Source organism: Bos indicus, chromosome 5, assembly GCF_029378745.1.
Source record: "Bos indicus isolate NIAB-ARS_2022 breed Sahiwal x Tharparkar chromosome 5, NIAB-ARS_B.indTharparkar_mat_pri_1.0, whole genome shotgun sequence".
In the NCBI taxonomy this organism is placed as follows: Eukaryota; Metazoa; Chordata; class Mammalia; order Artiodactyla; family Bovidae; genus Bos; species Bos indicus.
Window position 1 is genome coordinate 20746599 of NC_091764.1, and position 25811 is coordinate 20772409.

Consider the following 25811-nt stretch of genomic DNA (forward strand, 5'->3'; position numbering starts at 1 on the left):
TTCTTTTCTTGTAATTTTCCTGGCTTTTTTTTTTTTTTTTTTTTTTTTGTCCAATCAGTAGTATATGTTCATTCTCTACCTAACTTCACTCTTGATATCATGTACTCTTTTGATGCCAAGAGCACCTGTATGTCTAGGCAGGACATATCTTCTACACTGGCTTCGTTTATATGTACTGAGCTTACCTCATTCATTCTACCTTACTTCCAGTTCTAACCAGGGAACAGAAAATGAGATAATCATAGCTAAGCTATCAGCAGTGGCCATAGGACTGGAAAAGGTCAGTTTTCCTTTCAATCCCAAAGAAAGGCAATGCCAAAGAATGCTCAAACTACCGCACAATTGCACTCATCTCAAACACTAGTAAAGTAATGCTCAAAATTCTCCAAGCCAGGCTTCAACAATATGTGAACCATGAACTTACAGATGTTGAAGCTTGTTTTAGAAAAGGCAGAGGAACCAGAGATCAAATAGCCAACATCCGCTGGATCATCGAAAAAGCAAGAAAGTTCCAGAAAAACATCTATTTCTGGCTTATTGACTACGCCAAAGCCTTTGACTGTGTGGATCACAATAAACTGTGGAAATTTCTGAAAGAGATGGACATAACAGATCACCTGACCTGCTTATTGAGAAACCTGTATGAAGGTCAGGAAGAAACAGTTAGAACTGGACATGGAACAACAGACTGGTTCCAAATAGGAAAAGGAGTACGTCAAGGCTGTATATTATCATCCTGCCTATTAGCTTATACGCAGAGTACATCATGAGACATGCTGGGCTGGAAGAAGCACAGTCTGGAATCAAGAGTGCCGGGAGAAATATCAATAACCTCAGATATACAGATGACACCATCCTTATGGCAGAAAGTGAAGAGGGGAACTAAAAAGCTTCTTGATGAAAGTGAAAGTGGAGAGTGAAAAAGTTGGCTTAAAGCTCAACATTCAGAAAACGAAGATCATGGCATCTGGTCCCATCACTTCATGGGAAATAGATGGGGAAACAGTGGAAACAGTGTCAGACTTTATTTTTCTGGGCTCCGAAATCACTGCAGATGGTGACTGCAGCCATGAAATTAAAAGACGCTTACTCCTTGGAAGGAAAGTTATGACCAACCTAGATAGCATATTCAAAAGCAGAGACATTACTTTGCCAACAAAGGTCCATCTAGTCAAGGCTATGGTTTTTCCAGTGGTCGTGTATGGATATGAAAGTTGGACTGTGAAGAAAGCTGAGCACCGAAGAATTGATGCTTTTGAACTATGATGTTGGGGAAGACTCTTGAGAGTCCCTTGGACTGCAGGGAGGTCCAACCAGTTAATTCTAAAGGAGATCAGTCCTGGGTGTTCATTGGAAGGACTGATGCTAAAGCTGAAACTCCAATACTTTGGCCACCTCATGTGAAGAGTTGACTTATTGGAAAAGACTCTGATGCTGGGAGGGATTGGGGGCAGGAGGAGAAGGGGACGACAGAAGATGAGATGGCTGGATGCCATCACCAACTCTATAGACATGAGTTTGGGTGAACTCCGGGAGATGGTGATGGACAGGGAGGCCTGGCGTGCTGTGATTCATGGGATGGCAAAGAATCTGACACTACTGAGCGACTGAACTGAGCTGAACTGAACTGAAGCTGTCAAAACCACTTGGAGGTCAGTAAGAATTTTCAACTGTGCATTAACTTTTTTCACTGTACAGAAAGCTAAAAAGGCATAATCTGAGCACATTTTAAGTTTTTGGAAAAAGGAATATTATCTTAAGGGTCTTTTCTTTATTCACAGTTGCTATGGTCCACCCAGTATATCTCTCCTTTCTTTGCACTGCTCCCTCTCTAATACTGCCCTATATAAGCACACAGCTTTTTCCCCAGAGTTAAGTGACTCAGTTTTTCCCAGCTGAATGAGTTCTCAGAGTGTCCACTGTCTTTCCTCCTTAAGCAAATTGTCAGTTTGCTGAGACCTGTCTGTTTATTGTCAAATTATAGGATTATAAAGCCAAACATGATCATGATTCATTAGCATGTTTAGATTTTAAGTTATAGACAATATTAATAAAGGCTCTAAAAATATAGGAAAGCATGTACTTATAGAAGAAATGTATAAGATAGTCAAATGTAAAGATATCTTTAGAAAAAAAATTATCATAAGACAAATATTTCATTTTAATTATACTAAGAGAAATTATGTCAATTACACTAAGAGAAATTATTAGCATGTAATTACAGATTAAGCTAATGACAGAAAAATTAAAATGTTATATTATTTTTCAAATGTTCTTATAAATACAGTAACCTATTTAAATTACCACCAAATACAGATTTTTTTTCATATGTATTAAATTTCTAATGTTGCTAATATATCATATTCCCACAAATGGTATCGTGCTTTCTAATAATGACCGTTTCTTTTTAATGGTTTTACATATTTGTTTATTTTTATTTTTCACTTTTTATTTTTGGCTGTCCTGAATCTTTGTGGTTGTAAGGAGCTTTTCTCTAGTTTTGGTGAGCAGAGGCTACTCTCTGGTTGTAGAGTGCAGGCATCTCATCGCAGTGGTTTTCTTACTGCAGAGCCCAGGGTCTAGGACCTGTGGGTTTCGATTGTCGCGGCACATAGGCTCAGGCGTTGCGATTCCTGGGCTCTCGAGCACAGGCTCAGTAATTGTGGCACACAGGCTTAGTTGCCCAGTGGCATGTGGGATCTTCCCGGATCAGAGATAGAAACCATGTCTCCTACATTGGCAGAGCCTTTACTGCTGAGCCACCAGGGAAGCCCTGACCATTTCCTGTAACTCATTATCACAACTCTGATAAATTACTCGCAAATAACCTTTAAGAAGATTGGACTTGATAATAAAGCTCACCATAATAATTCCAGATGGAAAATTTTTTTCAGTATTATTATACTTCTGATTGGTAATTTATTTTTCATATAAGTTCTGTTTAAACTTAATACTGATAAAGAAAATTACAGCAATATTCTCTTGATAGCCTAAATAAAATTATTTTATTTTTGGCTTGCATGTCCTATATTTTTGATATTACACTAAATAATAAATAAAATCTCCCTGGATTGATAAATTCTATTCAATATACACATTACTAGTTTATGCATCTTTTACTCCCATTTATACAATATTAAAAAGTGATTTTTTTTAATGTACCTCCACATTATCAGTAACCTTTAATACTAGAAAAGAACAAATTATTGGGCTTAAAAGATATCTTAATTAAGGCTAGCATAGTTTAAAGTATAAAATCTTTTTTCATTTTTCATCATTTCTGACAAGTAAACTTCAGGAGACCAAAAAATTTTAACAAGTGGAAAAAAAAAAAAAAAACTATTCAGTATTAGGAGGGGAAAAAACCTGCTGAGATATTTTGTTTATTATTCAGTAAGTAAAGTGTCACTATCATTAAGCTTGATAGACTTGAAAGTGAAAGAAATTTATTTGTACGGTCATGTCTGACTCTTTGCAATTCCATGGACTACAGCCTGTCCTACTCTGTCCATGGAATTCTCCAGGCAGGAGTACTGAAGTGGGTTGCCATTTCCTTCTCCAGATAGACTTGAAGCAAGTAGTATTTTAAATGGGAGATTTCAATGCTTCCTAAACATATAATGAATTACTGGAAGGGATTACTTGTTTTACAAATAAAGGACTTTCATATGTGAGACACAGAGTATCTTATCAAAATATTCCCTTTTATTCCTTTCCTAATAGAAATGGTTAATTTTCTAAACTTCATTGATGAGAAGTCATATATTCTATCCATTATATTTATTTGCTTCATAACATGTGAGATAAAATTTCACTATTACTTTACTTGTCCTTGAAAGAATGCCTGGTCTCCTTAAAGCAGTATTTCAAAAGTAATTAGTTTGCTTTTTAACAAGACACATATGCATTTATTCTGAATAAAAGCTTCAAATGAGATTTTTTACAATGGGTTATTTAGAATTCTTCCTGTACTTTCTATATCCTGGCAACCTTAATGATATTCAAGAGTAAATCTCCAGACACAGTTATAAACAAAAACAGGGCCCATTTTATTGTTACTACTTGTAATCTGTTTTTGTATCTTAGTGTGTAGCTATGTACCTTTCCATATTGTCTAACTTGAACTTTAATATTTAGTAATTAAAATCAATCACTATTCATTTAATTTTTTGCATACCAGTATGTAGACTGATGATATAAAACAGTACTTAAGGCCATTTCTGAGTTCCCCAAAAGACAGCATTAAAAACATTGGGTTGTGTTATGAAGGAATCAAGTTAATGAATCTTTAAAAATTAAATGTTTTAATGGAATTTAGTAAATATAGTATAGTCCCTTAGTTATTTAAAAAATACTTATAAAGGATGCTAGTTAGTAGAAATTATTATTATTCATCTATTTTTTGTGTTTTGCCACAATTGTATCTATCAGTTTATCTGCATATCTATCTATCTAAACATATATATCATGAACATATATAGTAACTCTCAAAACCCTTTTTTAATATTCTTTGCAATGTATATTATATACTTTTTCAAATATTGATCAAATCGATAAAACTTTAATTAGACTGACAAGAAAAAAGGACAAAAACTACCAATATCAGAAATTAAAGAGGGATTGCACCACAGACCCTACTGATAATGAAAAATAGGGGAATAATATGAAGAACTTAAGGAAATAAATCCAACAACTTAGACAAAATAAAGCAATTCTTTGAAATTGAATGAATTGTATGAAAATTCACACATGAAGAAATATGTAAACTAAATAGTATTAATTGAGGAAATTTTAATTCGTAGTTTAAAGCCTTCTTAACAAGATGGTTTATATGCCCAAAGTTTTATTGGTAAGTTTCATAAAAAATGTAAGTGAGAAATAACACCAAGGCTATACAACCTCTTTCAGACAATAGGAGAAAATACAGTTCATTATATGAGGTCAGAATTATCCTTCTTTAAACTACCACAAAGATCACACAAGAAGAGATCTACAGATAGATATTCTTTGAGAACATAGGTTCAAATAATTTTCAATGTACTTCTGCTGCTGCTGCTGCTAAGTCACGTCAGTTGTGTCCGACTCTGTACGACCCCAGAGACGGCAGCCCACCAGGCTCCACCGTCCCTGGGATTCTCCAGACAAGAACACTGGAGTGGGTTGCCATTTCCTTCTCCAATGCATGAAAGTGAAAAGTGAAAGTGAAGTTGCTCAGCCATGTCCAACCCTCAGCGACCCCATGGACTGCAGCCCACCAGGCTCCTCCGTCCATGGGATTTTCCAGGCAAGAGTGCTGGAGAATGTACTTCTAGTGCACATCAAATTCAGAAACATGTAAAGGAATAATGCAACACAGCCACGTAAAATTTATCCTGGTGATTCAAGATTGGTTAAATATTTTAAAATTATTCAATGTAATCCACCATACTTGCAGACTAAACAAAACAAAAAAAAAAACATAGGATCATATCAACTAATATAAGGAAAGAACTTGACAAAAATTCAATATCCATTCATAAAATGAAAAGCAGCCTGCTAGGAAGAAAAAGAAACTTCCTTTGCAGCTGATAAAGTGTATCCAAATATATCATTTGCAAAGATGTGGATAAAATTTAAGGACATTATAGAGGAGGACAAAACAGCAGAGGAAGATAAATACTGTAGTATCTCACCAATATGTGCAATCTAAAAAAGCCGGACTCATAGAAATGGAGTAGACTGATTATGATCAGAGGCTGGGGTGAGGGCTGGTGATGAGATTTTTGGTCAAAGGATACAAACTTCAATTATAATAGGAAGTTCAGGGCATCTAATATACAACATGGAATATTACAATTGTGTGCCCTGATTGTGATAGTAGTTACATGAAGCTATGCATGTGTTAAGACACATTGTTTCCTGTTGAAAGAAGAAAACGTAAATTTTAATGTATTATAGTTTACAAAATACAAGCATTCAGATATACTGTCACATATCTTTCATAGTTATGTACTCTAACTCAGTAATTCTTTTTTAATAAATAAGAGGACACTCTCTGCTGTCTCTTGCCTTGTTTATTTCTCTAGATATCTTTAGCCAAAAATATTAATAACAAGGTTCATCATGACATTTTTTTATCCATACTAGCTCCCAATTTCTCTTTTCATTCATAGATATTTTTTTTAACAAAAATTTTTTTGCAAAAATTGGCAAGGAGAACTATATGACTCTATTCCTGGAAGAGTAAAAACTCTATCAGTCAATGTGGCAGGGAACAGAATTCTCATTCCCGTCTCATGATCCAAGGACCATGAAGGGTCCTAAGAAGACCTCTTCAGAATGTGTTTGATATGCATATTTTTAAAGCCTGACTATCCTGTAGACATTAAGTGAGCATGTGTAAAAGATTTATTTAATTCATTAATGAGGGAAGCCACAATTTGGTAAGGCAGGTCCAAAGTGATTCAGAGCAAGCAAAAATACTTATTACAGCAGAAATGATGCTTCAGTTAGATTTTTGACTTAGATACAAAACTGAGTAATGTCCTATAGGTCATTAGAAATGTAATTCTGTTGATATAATTTGAATATCTATCAAATAAAGTTCATTTGCAAAGCTATGATGCAAGAGACAGCTCATTTTTATAGAAGAGTAATTATTTGCACCACTGTTGGTTTTCTACAAATTAACACCTTTACTTCAAAGCCTTTGACTGTGTGGATCACAAGAAACTGTAGAAAATTCTCAAAGCGATGGGAACACCTGACCTGCGTCTTGAGAAACCTGCGTGCAGGTCAGGAAGCAACAGTTAGAACTGGACGTGGAACAACAGACTGGTTCCAAATAAAGGAATATGTCAAGGCTGTATATTGCCACCCTCTTTATTTAACTTATATGCAGAGTACATCATGAGAAATGCTGGGTGGGATGAATCACAAGCTGGAATCAAGATTTCTAGGAGAAATATCAATAATCTCAGATAAGCAGACAATACCACCGTTATGGCAGAAAGTGAAGAACTAAAGAGCCTCCTGATGAAAGTGAAAGAGGAGAGTGAAAAAGTTGGCTTAAAACTCAACATTCAGATAACTAAGATCATGGTATCTGGTCCCATCACCTGATGGCAAACAGATGGGGAAACAATGGAAACAATGACAGACTTTATTGTTTTTTGGGTTCCAAAATCATTACAGGTGGTGACTGCAGCCACGAAATTAAAAGATGCTTGCTCCTTGGAAGGAAAGTTATGACCAACCTAGACAGCATATTAAAAAGCAGAGACGTTACTTTGCCAACAAAGGTCTGTCTAGTGAAAGCTATGTTTTTTCCAGTAGTTATATATGGATGTGAGAGTTGGACTATAAAGAAAGCTAAGCACTGAAGAATTGATGCTTTTGAACTGTGGTGTTGGAAAAGAGTCTTGAGAGTCCCTTCGACTGCAAGGAGATCCAACCAGTCAATCCTAAAGGAAATCAGTCCTGAGTATTCGTTGGAAGGACTGATGTTGAAGCTGAAATTCCAATACTTTGTCCACCTGATTCGAAGAACTGACTCATTTGAAAAGACCCTGATGCTGGGAAAGATTGAAGGTGGGAGGAAAGGGAGATGACAGAGGATGAGCTAGTTGGGTGGCATCAACTGACTCAATGGACATGAATTTGAGTAAACTCTGGGAATTGGTGATGGACAGGGAGGCCTGCTGTGCTGCAGTCCATGGGGTCACAAAGAGTCAGACATGACTGAGCGGCTGAACTGAGCTGAGCTGAACTGAACTGAACCTCAAAGCTGTCAAATATACTAATGAATGGTAAATGGGAAGTCAAAGGAAGGTGCGTGCTCCTAGCTGCCTGAAGTGTCACTATATGACCCTGAGAGAATAAACAGTCATCCCTTTGCCTATTTCCAAGTTTTCATAGTATTTTCTTAATAATTTGATATTTACAAGTTAAGGATTGAATAGGTTCATTGTAATTGCAGATATATTTTTTAAGTGACACTGGTAATTAAGATATACAATGCATATGCAACAAGTATGAATCCAAGGCATAGCTCCCTGAGGTAGAAAAATGCCTCTTTTTCAGTTTTCTTTCCTTGGTTTTCTTAATCAAATTAATTGTGGAATAGCCTCTGGCTGCCAGGTAGTTGGGAAAGTCGGCCTTTGTCATTCTAATCCTCACTTACTCTTGTTTATCAACATTCTGTCATGGCTACTTGTCCCATTGTTCCTTGCTCATGCGCATATGTCCTACTCTACTCGGAGACCCTATCTTCAGTTTCTCTATGCCATGCCACAGTTTCTCTGCCAAGGTTTCTAAGTGTCCAGCATCTAAAGTCTAGCATGCTAGGCTTACTTTTAGTCACCACCATATAAGAAGTGCCACAGCTCTACAGACAACAGAGGCTTTGAAGAGCTAGGTTATTAAGAGCTCGAATTATGTTTTATGGATCTTGAAAATTAATTTTGAGAGCTCTCTTTTAACAGAAGAACACAAAATGATGAATTCAAAACTAAATATGAAAACAAACCAGCTCCTCTGGTTGCAGCAATTCACAAAAGTGATGGTTCTCTTAGCCTCTGGAGAATACCATCCCCATAGGGCTTTTCTGCATAGAGTCACCATCATTAATTCATCTCCTTACTGCTTATGTGGGACATCTCCAGCTCCATTTCTTGATATGAAAAAACAAAGCAAATTATAAGCAAAGAACTTTGAGTATATTTTCTTCATAACAAACTTGTTAATCCCAGAATATATCTGTGTTTACATGTGTATTAGGGTCTTCCTTGGTGGCTCAGATGGTAAAGCATCTGCCTGCAATGTGGGAGACCCAGGTTCGATCCCTGGGTCGGGAAGTTCCCTGGAGAAGGAAATGGCAACCCTTTCCAGTATTCTTGCCTGGAAAATGCCATGGATGAAGGAACCTGGTAGGCTACAGTCCATGGGGTCACAAAGAGTCGGACACTACTGAAGGACTTCACTTTAGGTGATATAGGAGGGATTGGTAATAGCATCAAAGGCAGTTTATTATGAAGAGAAAGACGTTTAAGCTTCAGAATTCCACTTTTGCAAAGTTGCTTTCAGGCTCCTGAGAACTCATATTGTCCAACCCATTTGTCCACCTGGAACTCATATTTTTACAGAATTTACAGAAAATGAAGAAATTTAACCACAGGTGGTTAAATGATCATCTCTTTCTGTTGTGACTTCTAGGTAGGCTCTCTTCAAGTGTGGGGAGTAGGGGTTTGAGGGGGACGGGAAGAGAGGCATCAGAGGAAGAATATTCTGGAGATCTGGTAACGGCAAGTTAGGCTTGGCAAAGCAGGGTACATTTATGTGATTTACAGCATATCTGTATACAGTTATATTGTTGCTAACATGATTTCACAGGCCAGTCAGTAGCAGAATTGAGAAACTGAAACTTTTCTAAATTGCCAATAATAAAAAAAAAAATTAAATTTGACCAAACTTCCTGAGGAATAAGTAAATTACTCTTATTCTATCTGTACATAATGCTATAACAAAATCAATTTTATATGAAAAAGATCATGAAAGAGTAAGCAATCAAAAGGTAAAGGGACAATAAGTATTCTAGAGATGAGTTAGGTAACAAATTGCGCATTTTTCCCACATCTTGTGATTGTATTTCAGTTCTTTAAAATTTGTAGCTTGTTATAATCTTTTCTTATTCTAAGTTAATTTTTATTTTCATATTTCATTTTGAATTCATGATTTTGTATTCTTTTGTTTAAAGAGGGCTCTCAAAATTAGCTTTGAAGATCCACAAAACATGAGTAAAGCCCTTAATAACCTATATCTTCAAAGCCTCTGCTGTCTTTAGTGTTGAGAAAGGTGTGCAGAAATTGCCATTTTGTCCTTTTAAGTCTTTTATAGCCCTACGTACAGGCTTCAGTCTTGTCCGACTGTGCGACCCTACGGACTGTAGCCCTCCAGGCTCCTCTGTGCATGGGATTTTTCCAGGCAAGAATATTGGAGTGGGTTGCCATTTCCTTCTCCAACTATAGTCCTAAAATTTTATATAATAATAATAAATATAATAATAAAAAATAATCATATAAACACTACAATTAAATGGATTGCAATGTTCCACATTTTGTTTTATGCTGCCATTAACTTGCTGTTCATGAAATAGTCAGGCTGTTTTAAAACTAGTATGATATCCCAGATATTATCAAGCACCTAAAGTTTTTAGATTTACTAAAGAATAGAAAAAAAATCGACCTGTAGTTAGTTATGTAAGCTCAAAAAAATGTATTTATGTATTTGCTTGCTTGCATTTGTTCTTAGAAAAATCTCATAGGTAACCAACATAAAATAATTTCAGATGGGCCAGGTTGTGAATTAAAGTTGTACCAAGCAAGTCTTCAGGTTTTCTCTCCCCATGTCTACTGCTCCCAGAAGCAAACAACAAAAAGTGTGGCAAAGATGTACATTGGCCCATAACAAGAATAATAGTAACTAACCACATATAATGTTTAGCTTATGCTGCTAGCCTATTTTAATGAAGTACTACAAGTACAATGGCCAATGATATATAAGTCCTAAGCTCTGTTTTTAATTTTTAAAAAATTGGTTAAGATTTTCTACTTCAAGAGCTAAAAATTATTTTGATACTGTATTTGCTAATAGCCATTCTTCCTATTTAAGATAGCTCATTCTCTCCAAAATCCCATATAAGATCTAATATATGAAGTCTTCATAGATGAAGTGTTATATATGTCAACATATAATTATAACAACATTATAAAACAGAGAGTGACAGCAATCTTATTTCCGAGGAATTTTTACTAATTATAATGCCTACAGTGTTAAAATGTGAATCATTTTGAGGTTTGAAGCTGAAGATAATTTATTTTTTGAAAGTAAACAGACCATTTTTCTAAAAGATAGCTATAAGATGTTTTCTTATCCAGTTCCTCTTCCCTTGCTTGGAGATTCTCAGCCTTTATGATCGAGAAAATAGAGCAGCTTTCTATGCATCATACTGATTTTAATTTAAGAAGCAAGAGTAATACATCCTCTAAGTTTTTAATCTCACTCTCACATTATCACATTGTTTTTTACTTTATTATTCTTATATTGCAACAACTAGTGCAAAGAATAAATACCTTAGGAACTAAGAGGAAAAACTAGGTCATGTTGCATCTTAGGAGATAATGCCCAAGTAAGCAAAACAGAAGAGAGAAGGATTGAAAAATGCCACATGTTGTAGAGTGGATTTTCTCTAGTATTTCATTGTTTCAGAGTATCAGAAAGTATTGGATTCTTTGCAACCCCATGGCCTGCAGCAAGCCAGGCTACTCTGTCCTCCACTATCTCTTGGAGTTAGCTCAAATCCATGTCCATCGAGTCAGTGATTTCATCCAACTACCTCATTCTCTGTCGTCCCTTCTCCTCTTGCCTTCAATCCTTCCCAGCATCAGTCTTTTCCAATGAGTTGGCTGTTTGCATCACGTGGCCAAAATATTGGAGCTTCAGCATCAGTGCTTCCAATGAGTATTCAAGGTTGATTTCCCTTATGATTGACTGGTTTGATCTCCTTTCTGTACAAGGGGACTCTCAAGGGTCTTCTCCAGCACCACAATTCAAAAGCATCAATTCTTCAGCTCTCAGCCTTCTTTATGGTTTAACTCCCACATTTGTACATGACTACTAGAAAAAACCATAGCTTCTACTATACAGATCTTTGTCAGCAAAGTGACATCTCTGCTTTTTAATACACTATGTGTGTCATAACTATTCTTCCATGGAGCGAGCGTCTTTTAATTTCATGGCTGCTGTCAACATCCACAGCAATTTTGGAGAAAGAAAATAAAATCTGTCACTGCTTCCACTTTTTCCCCTTCTATGTGCCATGAAGTGATGGGATCAGATGCCATCTTCAGTCTTTGAATGTTGAGTTTTAAGCCACCTTTTTCACTCTCCTCTTTCACCCTCATCAAGAAGCTCTTTAGTTCCTCTTCACTCTCTGCCTTTAGAATGGTATCATTTGCATGTCTGAGGCTGTTTTTCTCCTGGCAATCTTGATTCCAGCTTGTGAGTCATCCAGCCCAGCATTTTGCATGATGTACTATGCGTATAAGTTAAATAAGTAGGGTGACAACGTACAGTCTTGTTGTACTCCTTTCTCAATTTGGAATCAGTCAGTTGTTCCATGTATGGTTCTAACTGTTGCTTCTTGATCCACATACATGTTTCTCAGAAGACAGGTAAGGTGGTCTGGTACTCCCATCTCTTCAAGAATTTTCCACAGTTTGTTGTGATCCACACAGTCTAAGGCTTTAGCATAGTCGATGAAACAGAAGTAGATGTTTTTCTTGAATTCCCTGTTTTCTCCATGATCCAATAAATGTTGGCAATTTGATATCTGGTTCCTCTGCCTTTTCTAAAGCCAGCTTGTACATCTGGAAATTCTTGGGTCACAGGCTGCTAAAGCCTAGCTTGCAGGATTGTGAACATAACCTTGCTAGCATGTGAAATGAGTGCCATTGTACAATAGTTTGAACTTTTTTTTGACATTGCCCTTTGTTGGGATTAGTAATTACTTATTAAATATCTGTTGAATAAAGAAAAGAAAGAAAGTAAAAGAAAAAAGGAATGAAGGGAGGGAGGGAGAAAAGTAGGAGGAAGGAAGGAAGGGAAGACAGCAATAGAAAAAAGATCAAATATGTTGAAATTGAGTTAGGAGGCAGGCAGGCAGAAAACACAGGAATTAACTCTATGGTCAGGATCAGATTACATCCAACGTCAGGTTCAAAGTACATGTCTTATTCCTGAGCTGTACTTTACCTGCCTCATTATCAGACCATTGGAATTTGTTCCTGCTTTGATATTCCCTCCCCTATTTCAGCTTTATTTTAGTATTTCTGACCTTGGCATACTAGACTGATTTTGGTTCTGACATTGTTGATTTATTTTAGTACTAAAAAGCCTGAGCTCATGGGATTTATTTTATCTACAACCCAGCCCATATTAGCAGTTTTAGAAATACAAGTAAAACTTCTCAGTATAAAGAATCAGACCCTTGCCCTGTTGTAATATTATTTAATTAAAAAACTAACTATTCAATTCATTTATTTATTTTTAAGAAATTAACTATACTGCAGATAGAGATTTTCATTGAAACAAGTACGTAATGTTCTTATTTTAAGGCCTAAGGTACCAAAGAGATTATTTGAAATGATTATTGCGATATAAGTCTTAGTTCATTGCACATATCTGTTAGTCAAACTAGCAAGATGTCTCAAAAGGATTTTTGTGGAGAAAAATGCAATTTTATTTTAAATTGTCTTGAATTTAATATTGACTGTGGCATTTTACTACCGTAGTAATTAATTTTAAAATTTGGGATTTCTCAATCTCATACAAGGTATTTTGAACTATTATAAATACACAAATATTTTTAAACAATAGTCAAGAAAATGCAAGAACAGATAATAATATATCATGAACATGGAATACTCTTTTATAAGTTAGCAATAATTATTATAGGTTTTTCTTTGTTGTTGTTGTTTTTTAAATATATCCTGTTTTGTGATGGTGATGTCCACCATTCTGTCTTGCAGGTCACTAATCCATTCTTCTGCCTCGGTTATTCTGCTATTGATTCCTTCTCGTGTACTGTTCCTGGAGAAGGAAATGGCAACCCACTCCAGTGTTCTTGCCTGGAGGATCACATGGACGGAGAAGCCTGGTGGGCTGCAGTCCATGGGATTGCACAGAGTTGGACATGACTGAAGTGACGCAGCAGCAGCAGCAGCAGCAGTGTACTGTTCGTCTGTATTTGTTTGTTCTTTAGTTCTTCTTGGTCTTTGGTAAATATGTCTCACATCTTCTCCATTCTTTTTTTGAGATCCTAGATCATTGTCACTCTCAGTATTCTGAATTATTTTTCTGAAAGGTTGTCTATCTCCACTTCATTTAGTTGTTTTTCTGGGGATTTATCTTGTTCCTTCATCTGGGTAGTAATCCCATGCCTTTTCATTTTGATTTGTTTTCTGTGATTATAGTTTTTGTTCTGGAGGCTGTGAGATTGTAGTTCTTGCTTTTTCTGTTCTGTTTTTAATGAGTCAAACTTTTTACATTTCAGAATAAAAATAACTTTAAAAATATAAGGCTTTATATAAAAAATGTGACATATACACCTCTCTCCAATTAGGTAGCTAGCTATAGATTAGAGATAAGCATAATGCATCTTAATTAATGTATTCTATAGTTATTAGTTTAAAATCTTGATGTTTTTAATAATGAAAACATAAGGCATGAAACCATAAAGTAAAGCTAATGAGTCCCTTTCCTGACATTTGTCTACATATATTTGTGCTCCTTCCCTAGTGGAAGCATCTTAATTGACTCCTTGTCTCGCATGGACCTCCTTTAAGCCATGGTGGCTCCCATGGCTGAGTCCCTTGCTCTAGGTATTTCTTGACTCTTTACATCAAATCATGTTTATTGTATGATTCCCTCTCTTCTAGTCCTTGATCTCAACTTGATAATAGCAAGCAAGTAAGAAAACAAAGACAAACAACAAATAATGATTGCATGTTTCTATCTACTACTTAATACCATTATACAGTTGTTTTTGTTTTTATAAATTACCTGTTTAAGCTTTGCCAGCACACCTTCAATTTTATCACATGCATTTTATCATTCAGTCAATACTCAGTAATGATTGCCCAGTTCTTGTTGTTGTTATTTAGTCACTAATTCTTGTGCAACTCTTTGTGACCCCATGGATTGGGGTTCTCAAGGCAATAATACTAGAATGTGTTGCCATTTACTTCTCAAGGGGATCTTCCTGACTCAAAGACTGAACCCACATCTCCTGCACTGGTAGGCGGATTCTTTACTGTTTGAGAAGTACTAGGCAATCAAGGGAAGCCCTTGATTGCCTAGTACCCTACCTTTATTTTTGTTTCCCACCTGACATTGAACATTTTCTCATCTTAGGATTAGTGGCCCCTCACCTCTTATCTCATTTTAAGAATAATATTTACTTAAGGTTTTTGATCTGCTGCTGCTAAGTCAATCCAGTCGTGTCTGACTCTGTGCGACCCCACAGATGGCAGCCCACTAGGCTCTGCCGTCCCTGGGGTTGTCCAGGCAAGAACACTGGAGTGGGTTGCCATTTCCTTCTCCAATGCATGAAAGTGAAAAGTCAAAGTGAAGTCGCTCAGTCGTGTCCGACTCTTTGCGACCCCATGGACTGCAGCCTACCAGGCTCCTCTGTCCATGGGATTTTCCAGGCAAGAGTACTAGAGTGGGTTGCCATTGCCTTCTCCGATTAATATTAAAGATTATTTTATTACATTGAACACATCATTTTTCTTTTCAGTTGTATTCTACACTGTACTCCAGATTGGATCTGCTTCTAGTGCTCTAAGAAACAGCAATCCAGTTAAGCCCCAATGTATACTTCAGGCAGTAATATTTTGGGATGAAATTAAATCAAACAGGAAGATTTTCTCTTTTTAAAATCAGGTTTATTAAGGCATATTATACATACGATAAAGGTCATCCTTTTAAAGTGTGAGCTTCCCCTGTGGCTGTCAGTAAGGAAACCTCCTGCAATGTGGGAGACCTGGGTTTGAGCCCTAGGTTAGGAAGATCCCCTGGAAAAGGAAACAGCTCCCCACTCCAGTATTCTGGCCTGCAGAATTCCATGGACAGAGGAGCCCCAGCCCATGGCGTCACAAAGAGTCGGACACAACTGAGCGACCTTCACTTTCACTTTTTTAAAGGGCACAGGTAGATGAATTTCAACAATTGTATATAGTTGTGCAACCACTACCAAAATCAAAATCTAAAATATCCCATGGCCCTGAAAAACTTCCATGAGTCCCTTTGCAGTTGCTCTCCTGTCCCTACTTTAGCAGTTATTAATCTGGTTTTTATCCTTGCACTTTTGGCCTTTCTCAAATATCATATACATGGAATCATATAGTATATAAACTTTTGTGTTTAGCATAATGCTTTTGACATATCCATTTGGTTGAATATCTCAGTATTCATTGCTTTTCATTGCTGGGTGGGATACCATTGTATATATTTCCACAGTTTCTCCACTCTTTAGTTGATGGAATTTGGTATCTCTTCTTGTGTTTGGCTATTATAAAAACAAACTTGCTGTGAACATTAGCACAATTAATTTGCATGGACATGTAATTTATCTTGGATAAATACTTCAGTTGGGTTATGTTGTAAGTGTATTGATAACTTCATAAGAAACCATCAAACTGCTCTCCAAAGTGGCTTTATCATTTTATATTTCCTCCAGCAATGTGAGTCTTTAGTTGTACTATATCCTTACCAACACTTGGTATTATAAGGTTGTTTGCTTGTTTGTTTATTTCAGACTTTCTAGTGTTTATATAGGAGTCCCTATGTATTGTTTTAATATTTATTTTACTAATGACTAATAATGTTGATCATTTTTTCTTGTAATTTATTATCCATATATCTTCTCTGAGTAATTTCCTGTTGAGATATTTCTATTCATTTTTAAGTTTGTATTTTTTGTCTTCTTGTTAAAATTTAAAATTCCTTCTGTATTATAGATTCATGTTTTTTTTAATCACATATAGAAGAATTTTTGCCAAATTTTCTTCTAGTCTGTCACTTGCCTTTTCATTCTCTTGGCAATGTGCTCCAAGAGTGGAAGATTTAATTTTAATAAAATCGCATTTATCTTGTTCTCCCTTTTGTTTCTTATTTAAGAAATCTTTGCCTACCCAATGTCACAAATATTATTTTTTTTACTGTTTCCTTGAAGTTTTATAAAAATCTTATCTCCTAGGTTTAAACCTATGATATATACTGAGTTTTATATTATGTGTTACAAATTTTAAGGTTTTACTTTTTTGTATATGAATTTCCAGGAGGATTGATTGGCTATTAAATTGTAAAGAACTTTCTGTTGAACATATAAATTCTGTACTCTATCTTCAGCTACATTGATCTGTTTGATTATTTTTATACCAACACACACCATCTTGATTTCTATAGCCTCAGATTAAGTCTTGACATAAGATGAATCCTCCAACTTCATTTACCTTCTAAAAATATTATCTGTCTAACATTTTGCTTGGCATATATATTTTTGCATTAGTTTGCAAGTTTCTAAAAGCTGTCTGGAATTTGATTGAACTTTTGTTGCTTTATACAAGAGTTCAAACAATGCCTCAATCCAAAGAATTGCCTCCAGTGATAAAAATTCAAGGAACTACCTAATTAGAGAGCATACACGACCACCCTATTAGAGATATATGAGAAACATGTGGGAATTATGTGGACTTTTCATTAACCGTAGCTAATAATAGAGCCAGCTTTTGTGTAAAGGTTAAGGTCGAGTACAAATCTGACTTATTTAGAATCAATTAAAGAAGCGTGTTAAGAAATGCTAATTTTCAACAAAGTAGCATTTTGTGGGTTTGTTCCAGCAGAATTGTAAAAAAAAGACTACCTGTTCTATCATGGAGCACCTGCCTACCAAGTCTATATGGCCTCTGTATACCATTATATATCTTGGCAAATCCCCAAAACAATTTAAGAAAATGGAAGTATGTTGATTCTGCAAGCAAAATTTATTACTAAATAGAAATGTCTTTGAACATTTCAGTTATCATAACTGTTGATTAAAACATCCTTGAATTTTTATCCTCTTTTTCTAGCAGTGACAATTCATGAAACAAAGAGGAAGTACCCAAAGTTCTACTTTTGCAAAAATGGTCATTGTTTTAATAATAGGAGAATGATGAAAATGTTATTTTTGGACACTCAAGAATCTTGTGGGTAATTATAATTCCTTTGTTTCTTAGCAATATACTGTGCCAATTTTCCAGTTGGATCAAATACTCATTTTCTACCTTTATTCAGATATCCCACTAACTGTACCAAAATAGCATATTTTAATAATGGAATAAACTGGCAGGGCCAGAAGTGGAAGTGGAAGGGGGGATGGTGGTGGTGGTTATAATTAGCCATATCAAGTATTAAAATTACAGGCAAGATAGAGTAGTAATTCATTGTAAAATAAATGTTTAGAAGTTATATACTAACAATTTGAATGTGCAGAATTTTCATTAATTTGTTTATTGATGAATAAAGAGACTTTGAGTGTAAAAAAATTAAAATTCACTATTAAAAGTTCTTCTTCCTATGAAAATATATTAGAGTATAAAATATAGAATGATTTGACATTTGCCTATATAAGTATATAAGCAAACGTTTGTTTTGATAAGTTCACTTTATAACACTTGGCTTTTATGAAAGACCTACATTAGTACCTATTTTGTTAAATGAAATACATCCAAAGGAGATTTTTACAAAAAAACAAAAATAACTTGCAGTAAGCCTTTACAGAAGCAGTACCAAGCTCATTCCTTGAGAACTAGACTCAGCATCTCAGTATCCAGCTGACATAGCTTTGAAATGTATCTGTGAACATTTGTGCTTTATTTCAATTTGTTTTGTGCATCCATTAGCAAGATGTGTCTTAATGTAATTGCTTCTTTGCTTTACAGCCATTTCAGCTTATAAAAGTTTTCATAGAAATGCTCTACTTTGGGATAATAGGGTAAACCTATATTCCAGACATCTATAGCTTGCATTTACATTTAATAGATGTTATTGGACTCTGATATAAGACAACAATTTTTGTTGAGAATCCTATCTAGTCATCTCATAAGAAAGTTCTCTTTCTGAAAGTTAATATCTTATGCTGAATTTTCATTGGTTTAATGACACGCAGTGATCTCATCTTTGATTATCCACTTATGCAAATCAAAAAGGTCTATAAACATGTTGTCTGGTTGTTTGAAAGACCATACCTTACTCTGTTGCCTAAATAATATTTTATTTTTTCCTGTCATGAATTACATTACTGACTTGCCAAAGTATAAATGAATTTACATTAGCATGGATGGCTGCCGTCCGAGGGCACGTTAAGTCTTGGCAGTGTCATACATTTAGAAATACATGTTAAATTACTACCAGGGCATGAGATAGTCATATAAAACTTGCAGACCTGTACTTCATTTTGAAAAGTCTGACCTTCACTTTATGATCTATATTATATAATGCTAAATTAATATCACAGAGCATTGATTACACTGGTACTAATATTAGAAGTCTACATTACTCATTTTCTTGAATATCTAGACAGAGTCCACAATATTGGGTCATTTGAACTTATGATCTTATAATGTAGAACAATAATGCCCTCCAAAGTTACTGAGCTGTGAAAGGTTATTTTCTCCTATACTTAATGATTCTAGGCCATCTTCCAGATGATCATGATTTTGGTGTTACTCTCGTCTCTTCTTTCACTTCTCAGTACAACTGTCATAGTGATACTTAATCCTGTTTCTCATTGCTTCTAATGTTCTATCTTTTACAGTTCTACTCAGGACTTAGGTTGGCAGAAAATGGTAACTTTATAAAAATATATTTATTTATTTATTTGGCCATGCGAATCACAGTTTGGCATGTGGACGAGTTGCAGCATGTGGGATCTAATTCCCTGACAGGGATCTAACCTGGGCCCCCTGCATTGGTATTGCAGTCTTAGCCACTGGATCATCAGGAATGTCCCAGGAAATGGTAACCTTTAAGAAACTTTAGAAACTTGTCAGGTTGGCATTGGCTACATTCTTCATTTATGAAATAAATTTCATGGGCTCTTTGTAATAAGAACACTGTTTAAGATGCTGACTAAATACCTTTTACTATTGTTCATTTCCCATTTTGTATACTTGTTCTAGATGTTTGAAGCTGTCAGGAATCTGCTGCCAAAAAAAATCACTTGCTATTTTGTCTCATCAGTCTTTGCATTCATTCAGAAGGTAAAACTCTGGGAAACTGAATTGCATCACAGGAATTTAAATTGTTGTTTCAAAACATTTCTCTTTTGTGTTCAATATCTGTTTTGCTTAGTGCTGTGGTGTGTTGATTTTAACCAAGCACAGTAGCATACAAAGTGAACTTCTAAGTCTAGACTTGAAAGACTCCACAGGATCAGACATAATACAAGGTGAGGGGATAAAACGGTAAAAGCCAAGTGCATCAGTATGAAAATAACATTAGTTTCACATTTTCTAACCCTGCAGCCTTTTGTCGAAAGTTAAATGATCTAAAAAAAAAACATGAAAACCCTTCCAGGCATATAAATAACAACATAGAGAACCTCAAATATGAAAAATGCAAACCAATATTTTAGAGAGAAGAAATGACTTTATTCTATTTTATGTATTTTTGGAAACAATATTTTTCTTAAGACACCCCAGCTAAGCTCCATGAGGTTTAGGAATTCAAAGTGTCTTCTCCATAGTTGTATCCTCAGTACCTAGAGCAGTGACTGACACACAGTAGGTGCTCCATAAGTATCTGACAAAGAATGCTCAAACTACCGCACAATTGCACTCATTTCACATGCTAGTAATGTTCAAAATTCTCCAAACCAGGCTTCAGCAATACGTGAACTGTGAACTTCCAGATGTTCAAGCTAGTTTTAGAAAAGGCAGAGGAACCAGAGATCAGATGGCCAACATCTGCTGGATCATTGAAAAAGCAAGAGAGTTCCAGAAAAAACATCTATTTCTGCTAACAGAAGCAGAAGATATTAAGAAGAGATGGCAAGAATACACAGAAGAACTGTACAAAAAAGATCTTCACGACCCAGATAATCTGGCTCTAGGTCAGTGATAAGCCAGACATCCTGGAATGTGAAGTCAAGTGGGCCTTAGAAAGCTTCACTATGAACAAAGCTAGTGGAGGTGATGGAATTCCAGTTGAGCTATTCCAAATCCTGAAAGATGATGCTGTGAAAGTGCTGCACTCAATATGCCAGGAAATTTGGAAAACTCAGCAGTGGCCATAGGACTAGAAAAGGTCAGTTTTAGTTCCAATCCCAAAGAAAGGCAATGCCAAAGAATGCTCAAACTACTGAACAATTGCACTCATCTCACACGCTAGTAAAGTAATGCTCAAAATTCTCCAAGCCAGGCTTCAACAATATGTGAACCATGAACTTCCCGATGTTCAAGCTGGTTTTAGAAAAGGCAGAGGAACCAGAGATCAAATTGCCAACATCTGCTGAATCATGGAAAAAGCAAGAGAGTTTCAGAAAAGCATCTATTTCTGCTTTATTGACTATGCCAAAGCCTTTGACTGTGTGGATCACAATAAACTGTGGAAAATTCTGAAAGAGATGGACATACCAGACCACCTGATCTGCCTCTTGAGAAATTTGTATGCAGGTCAGGAAGCAACAGTTAGAACTGGACACGGAACATCAGACTGGTTCCAAATAGGAAAAGGAGTACATCAAGGCTGTATATTGTCACCCTGCTTTTAACTTATACGCAGAGTACATCTTGAGAAACACTGGACTGGAAGAAACACAAGCTGGAATCAAGATTGCCGGGAGAAATATCAATAACCTCAGATATGCAGATGACACCATCATCTGCATATGGCAGAGAGTAAAGAGGAACTAAAAAGCCTCTTGATGAAAGTGAAAGTGGAGAGTGAAAAAGTTGGCTTAAAGCTCAACATTCAGAAAACGAAGATCATGGCATCTGGTCCCATCACTTCATGGCAAATAGACGGGGAAACAGTGGAAATGGTGTCAGACTTTATTTTGGGGGGCTCCAAAATCACTGCAGATGGTGACTGCAGCCATGAAATTAAAGGACCCTTACTCTTTGGAAGGAAAGTTATGACCAACCTAGATAGCATATTCAAAAGCAGAGACATTACTTTGCCAACAAAGGTTCGTCTAGTCAAGGCTATGGTTTTTCCTGTGGTCATGTATGGATGTGAGAGTTGGACTGTGAAGAAAGCTGAGCGCCAAAGAATTGATGCTTTTGAACTGTGGTGTTGGAGAAGACTCTTGAGAGTCTCTTGGACTGCAAGGAGATCCAACCAGTCCATTCCGGAGAGATCAGCCCTGGGATTTCTTTCAAGGAATGATGCTAAAGCTGAAACTCCAGTACTTTGGCCACCTCATTCGAAGAGCTGACTCATTGGAAAAGACTCTGATGCTGGGAGGGATTGGGGGCAGGAGGAGAAGGGGACGACAGAGGATGAGATGGCTGGATGGCATCACTGACTCGATAGACATGAGTCTGAGTGAACTCCGGGAGTTGGTGATGGACAGGGAGGCCTGGCGTGCTGCGATTCATGGTATCACAAAGAGTCGGACACGACTGAGTGACTGAACTGAACTATTAATATGAATGTGAAACATTAGTAATGTTAATTTCTTCTGTTTTATCTTAAATAATATATCTGAATATAAATAGAATGTCTAAGTTTTTCCTCCAGTGCCTTAACATATTTCCTTGAGCACATCATTTTAGAGATGAATTTAAAGGTTAACTTATCAAAAAGCCATTTATGAATGGTGGTGCTGCTGCTGAAAGTAAAGTGGAATCCAGTTCTAGTTTTACCAGTATTATAGCATAATGCTAGAATAAAGCATCTTTTAAAAGTTTTTGATAACCACTAGAGTGGGGTTAGAGTCAGAGAAGAAGTATTAATATTACTCAACTCAAACATAGAGACTCAACTGATGGCAGGTTGCCACAACTGTCAACTCCACAGATGTTTAGTTACTGTGCCATTCATAAGAGAGACACTGATGAAGTTCTCACCACCATGCATACTCTCATAGTCCAATGGGATTGGCAGAAGACACAAGCATAACCCCAACACTAATCAGAAGGCAGAGGATAAAGGCAGACCCAGAGCTAGAACATCCATCTGAACCAGGCAGAGAGGTAGAGTTCAGAAGTCTATATGTAAAAAGAGGTAGAACTTAATTCATAATCTATCTGACTCCCAAATTCATGATCTTAACTTCTATGTTTTGGGAATTTGTGACAGAACATAAATGTATGGATAAAATGATATGCAAGTAGAGGTTCACTCAAGGTGACATGTAGATGAGAATTATGGTAGACTTAGGACAGAATGGAAGGAAACTCTAATTTTCTTTATAGTTCAGTTCAGTTCAGTTCAGTTCAGTTCAGTCACTCAGTCATGTCCGACTCTTCGTGACCCCATGAATCACAGCACATCAGGCCTCCCTGTCCATCACCAACCCCTGGAGTTCACTCAGACTCACGTCCATCGAGTCGGTGATGCCATCCAGCCATCTCATCCTCTGTCGTCCCCTTCTCCTCCTGCCTCCAATCCCTCCCAGCATCAGAGTCTTTTCAACGAGTCAACTCTTCACATGAGGTGGCCAAAGTACTGGAGTTTCAGCTTTAGCATCATTCCTTCCAAAGAAATCCCAGGGCTGATCTCCTTCAGAATGGACTGGTTGGATCTCCTTGCAGTCCAAGGGACTCTCAAGAGTCTTCTCCAACACCACAGTTCATTATAGTTAGAGAAAAAAATTCTTAGAAGAAGAAATAAATAGCAGTGGCCAGAAGTTGTGAAGAGAATCAAAAGAAAGTTGTATGAAAATGACAAGGCTTTAGAAAATGTCAAAAGAGACTAATAGCCAAGAGGTGCAGTAAGTTAAAGGCAAAAAGAAAAAAAAATCTATTGGGTTTGCAGTTTTTGGAGGTCATTAGAAAGGTTTCTATTTGTTTGTCCGAGTTTGGTTTTGATTTGCTTGTTTGTTACTTAGTTTATGCTTATAATCTGAGGGGCAGGAGGTGGTGGGAAGAAAGTGAATAAAGAAGTTGAAGAGAGTATGAAGGAATATTGATCAAGTAAGTGGAGATAGGATTGAAATTTGCAAAGATAGAAGAAATGGGTTCAAATCACAAACATGTGGGTTGGTTTTGGAAAAACAGGAATCCATTTCATTTGAAGCTGGACACAAAGAGGTAAAATTACAAAGGTGGTCAATTGAGACTATTAATCTCATTGGTTCCACTTCTTTTATGACATGGAAGGACAAGTCTTTTTCTACAAGGGAAAAAGTTTCAAGTAAGAAGTTTGAAAATATGGGAATTGTTATGGAATAGTGTCTTAGGAACTAAAGAAGATAAGCAGGCTCCAGGTTTTACTAAGGAAGACTATCCATCTGGAAACCAATAAATTTATCATTTGTGAATTGCAACATTATAATAATTGCAGAGAAATAATATTTAATCCATAATCTTGCCAAAATAACCTAAAGATTTTCATTTTCAGAATAGACTATGAAAAATGGTGTTATGGACGAGTCTCAAAGATACAATCTCACAAAATTAAAATTTATCTACATGGGCCAATTTCTTATTTATTCTTCTAAATTTCCTGAAAATGAAACTCATGGTGTTTATGCTCAGTTTTGCTTGTAATGACACATATTTTGTAAAAACTATTGAGTACATTAATTGAGTTGCACAATTTACCACCTGAATCTCAATCTACTTTGATGCTTGACTTCATATTTTCATGAGGTATCTTGGGCTTTTAGGGATGGCACAGGACTAGTTCTCAGACTCCAATCAAAAGATAGGTTAAGACTTCAAGTTTTTAGTTTTCTTCTTTCATAGAATTTTCTATGACATCTTCTTGTTATCAAGTTTAACTATATTATGCAAGAGTAACCAGTTTATGAATTCTCTATGATCCTAGCAGCATAGATGCTTCTGTTCTCAGCTTGTCTGATAAATATTATTTTCCATAATCCAAAATGCATAGCAATACGACCTATATGCAACTGAGTCAATTCTATCATAGACTTACTGTATTTTACGCTTCAGGGAACCTCAGAGAAGATTCAGCTCCACCAATTTGGTGGTCAATTCTCTTAAAGTGTGGTTTGTATCATTTTTTGTCATTAAATTCCATTTGCCAAGTATTTCTACTTCTCATAAAACTGAAATGATGCTGAGGAAGATTCTTTGTAGAGTTGCTTTAGAATTCCTAATTTCAGCATCTGGTTGTTCTGACACTGAATTCTTTGGTGTTATAAGAAATTATTTTTTAAAAATATTCATGTTGCACAGAATATCCTTATATAAGGAGCCAGTGAGCTAAGCAGGTGGCCTAAAATAAATATCTTTTAGCTCATTCTGACTGTAGTATGAACTCTTTTTTATAAGAAACAATAGATTTATCCATTTTTATATTGTCTTTTGTTGTTGTTGTTTGATTGTTTTGTTTTGTTTCTAAGTGGCTTGTTTGGTCATTGATTGTCTCACATGAAGCAAAGCCAAGTAATGCTTTTCATTTTCTTTTAGTTCTCTACAGCAGCTTGTCCAAAGTGTGTCTCAACTTTAATTGCTCACCCGAGTACTTGCATTTTGATGTTGAGAATGCAGGGAAAGAAACTTATGAGCTATTATCACATTAGTGAATTAGTTCCATTTAACTGAAAAATAAAAGTTTCTACATTACGTTATTCTTTACTTGATTCCTTTGGCATTCTAGATATTCATCATAAATCAGAAAGAAAATTAGTTTTCAAAATAAGTTTATAACATGGTAAAAGTTCTTTAATCTTAGTAAGCACTATCCATATGAGATTTTCTAACAATTTGTTGGGTTTGTATTAATTATGTCCTTTTTAGGCCTTGTTCTATTGGATTTGCCTGTAGCAGTGTTTTTATCTACATTTCTACATAAAAAGGACAATTTGACACAGAGTAATTGATTTATATAATTCATATTGTAAAATTATTGTCCTGAGGAACATGACAAGGTTATTTGAAAATACCTTTTAAAAAATCACATTTATTTAATGAAAGTCAAGGTAAAGAACCAATGGATTTGATATTTAAATTTAAAAAATATCTCATATGCTAACTGCAAGTCTCAGAAGACGACTAAAATGTTGATAAAAGGCCTACTGGTTCATAAGAGAGAAA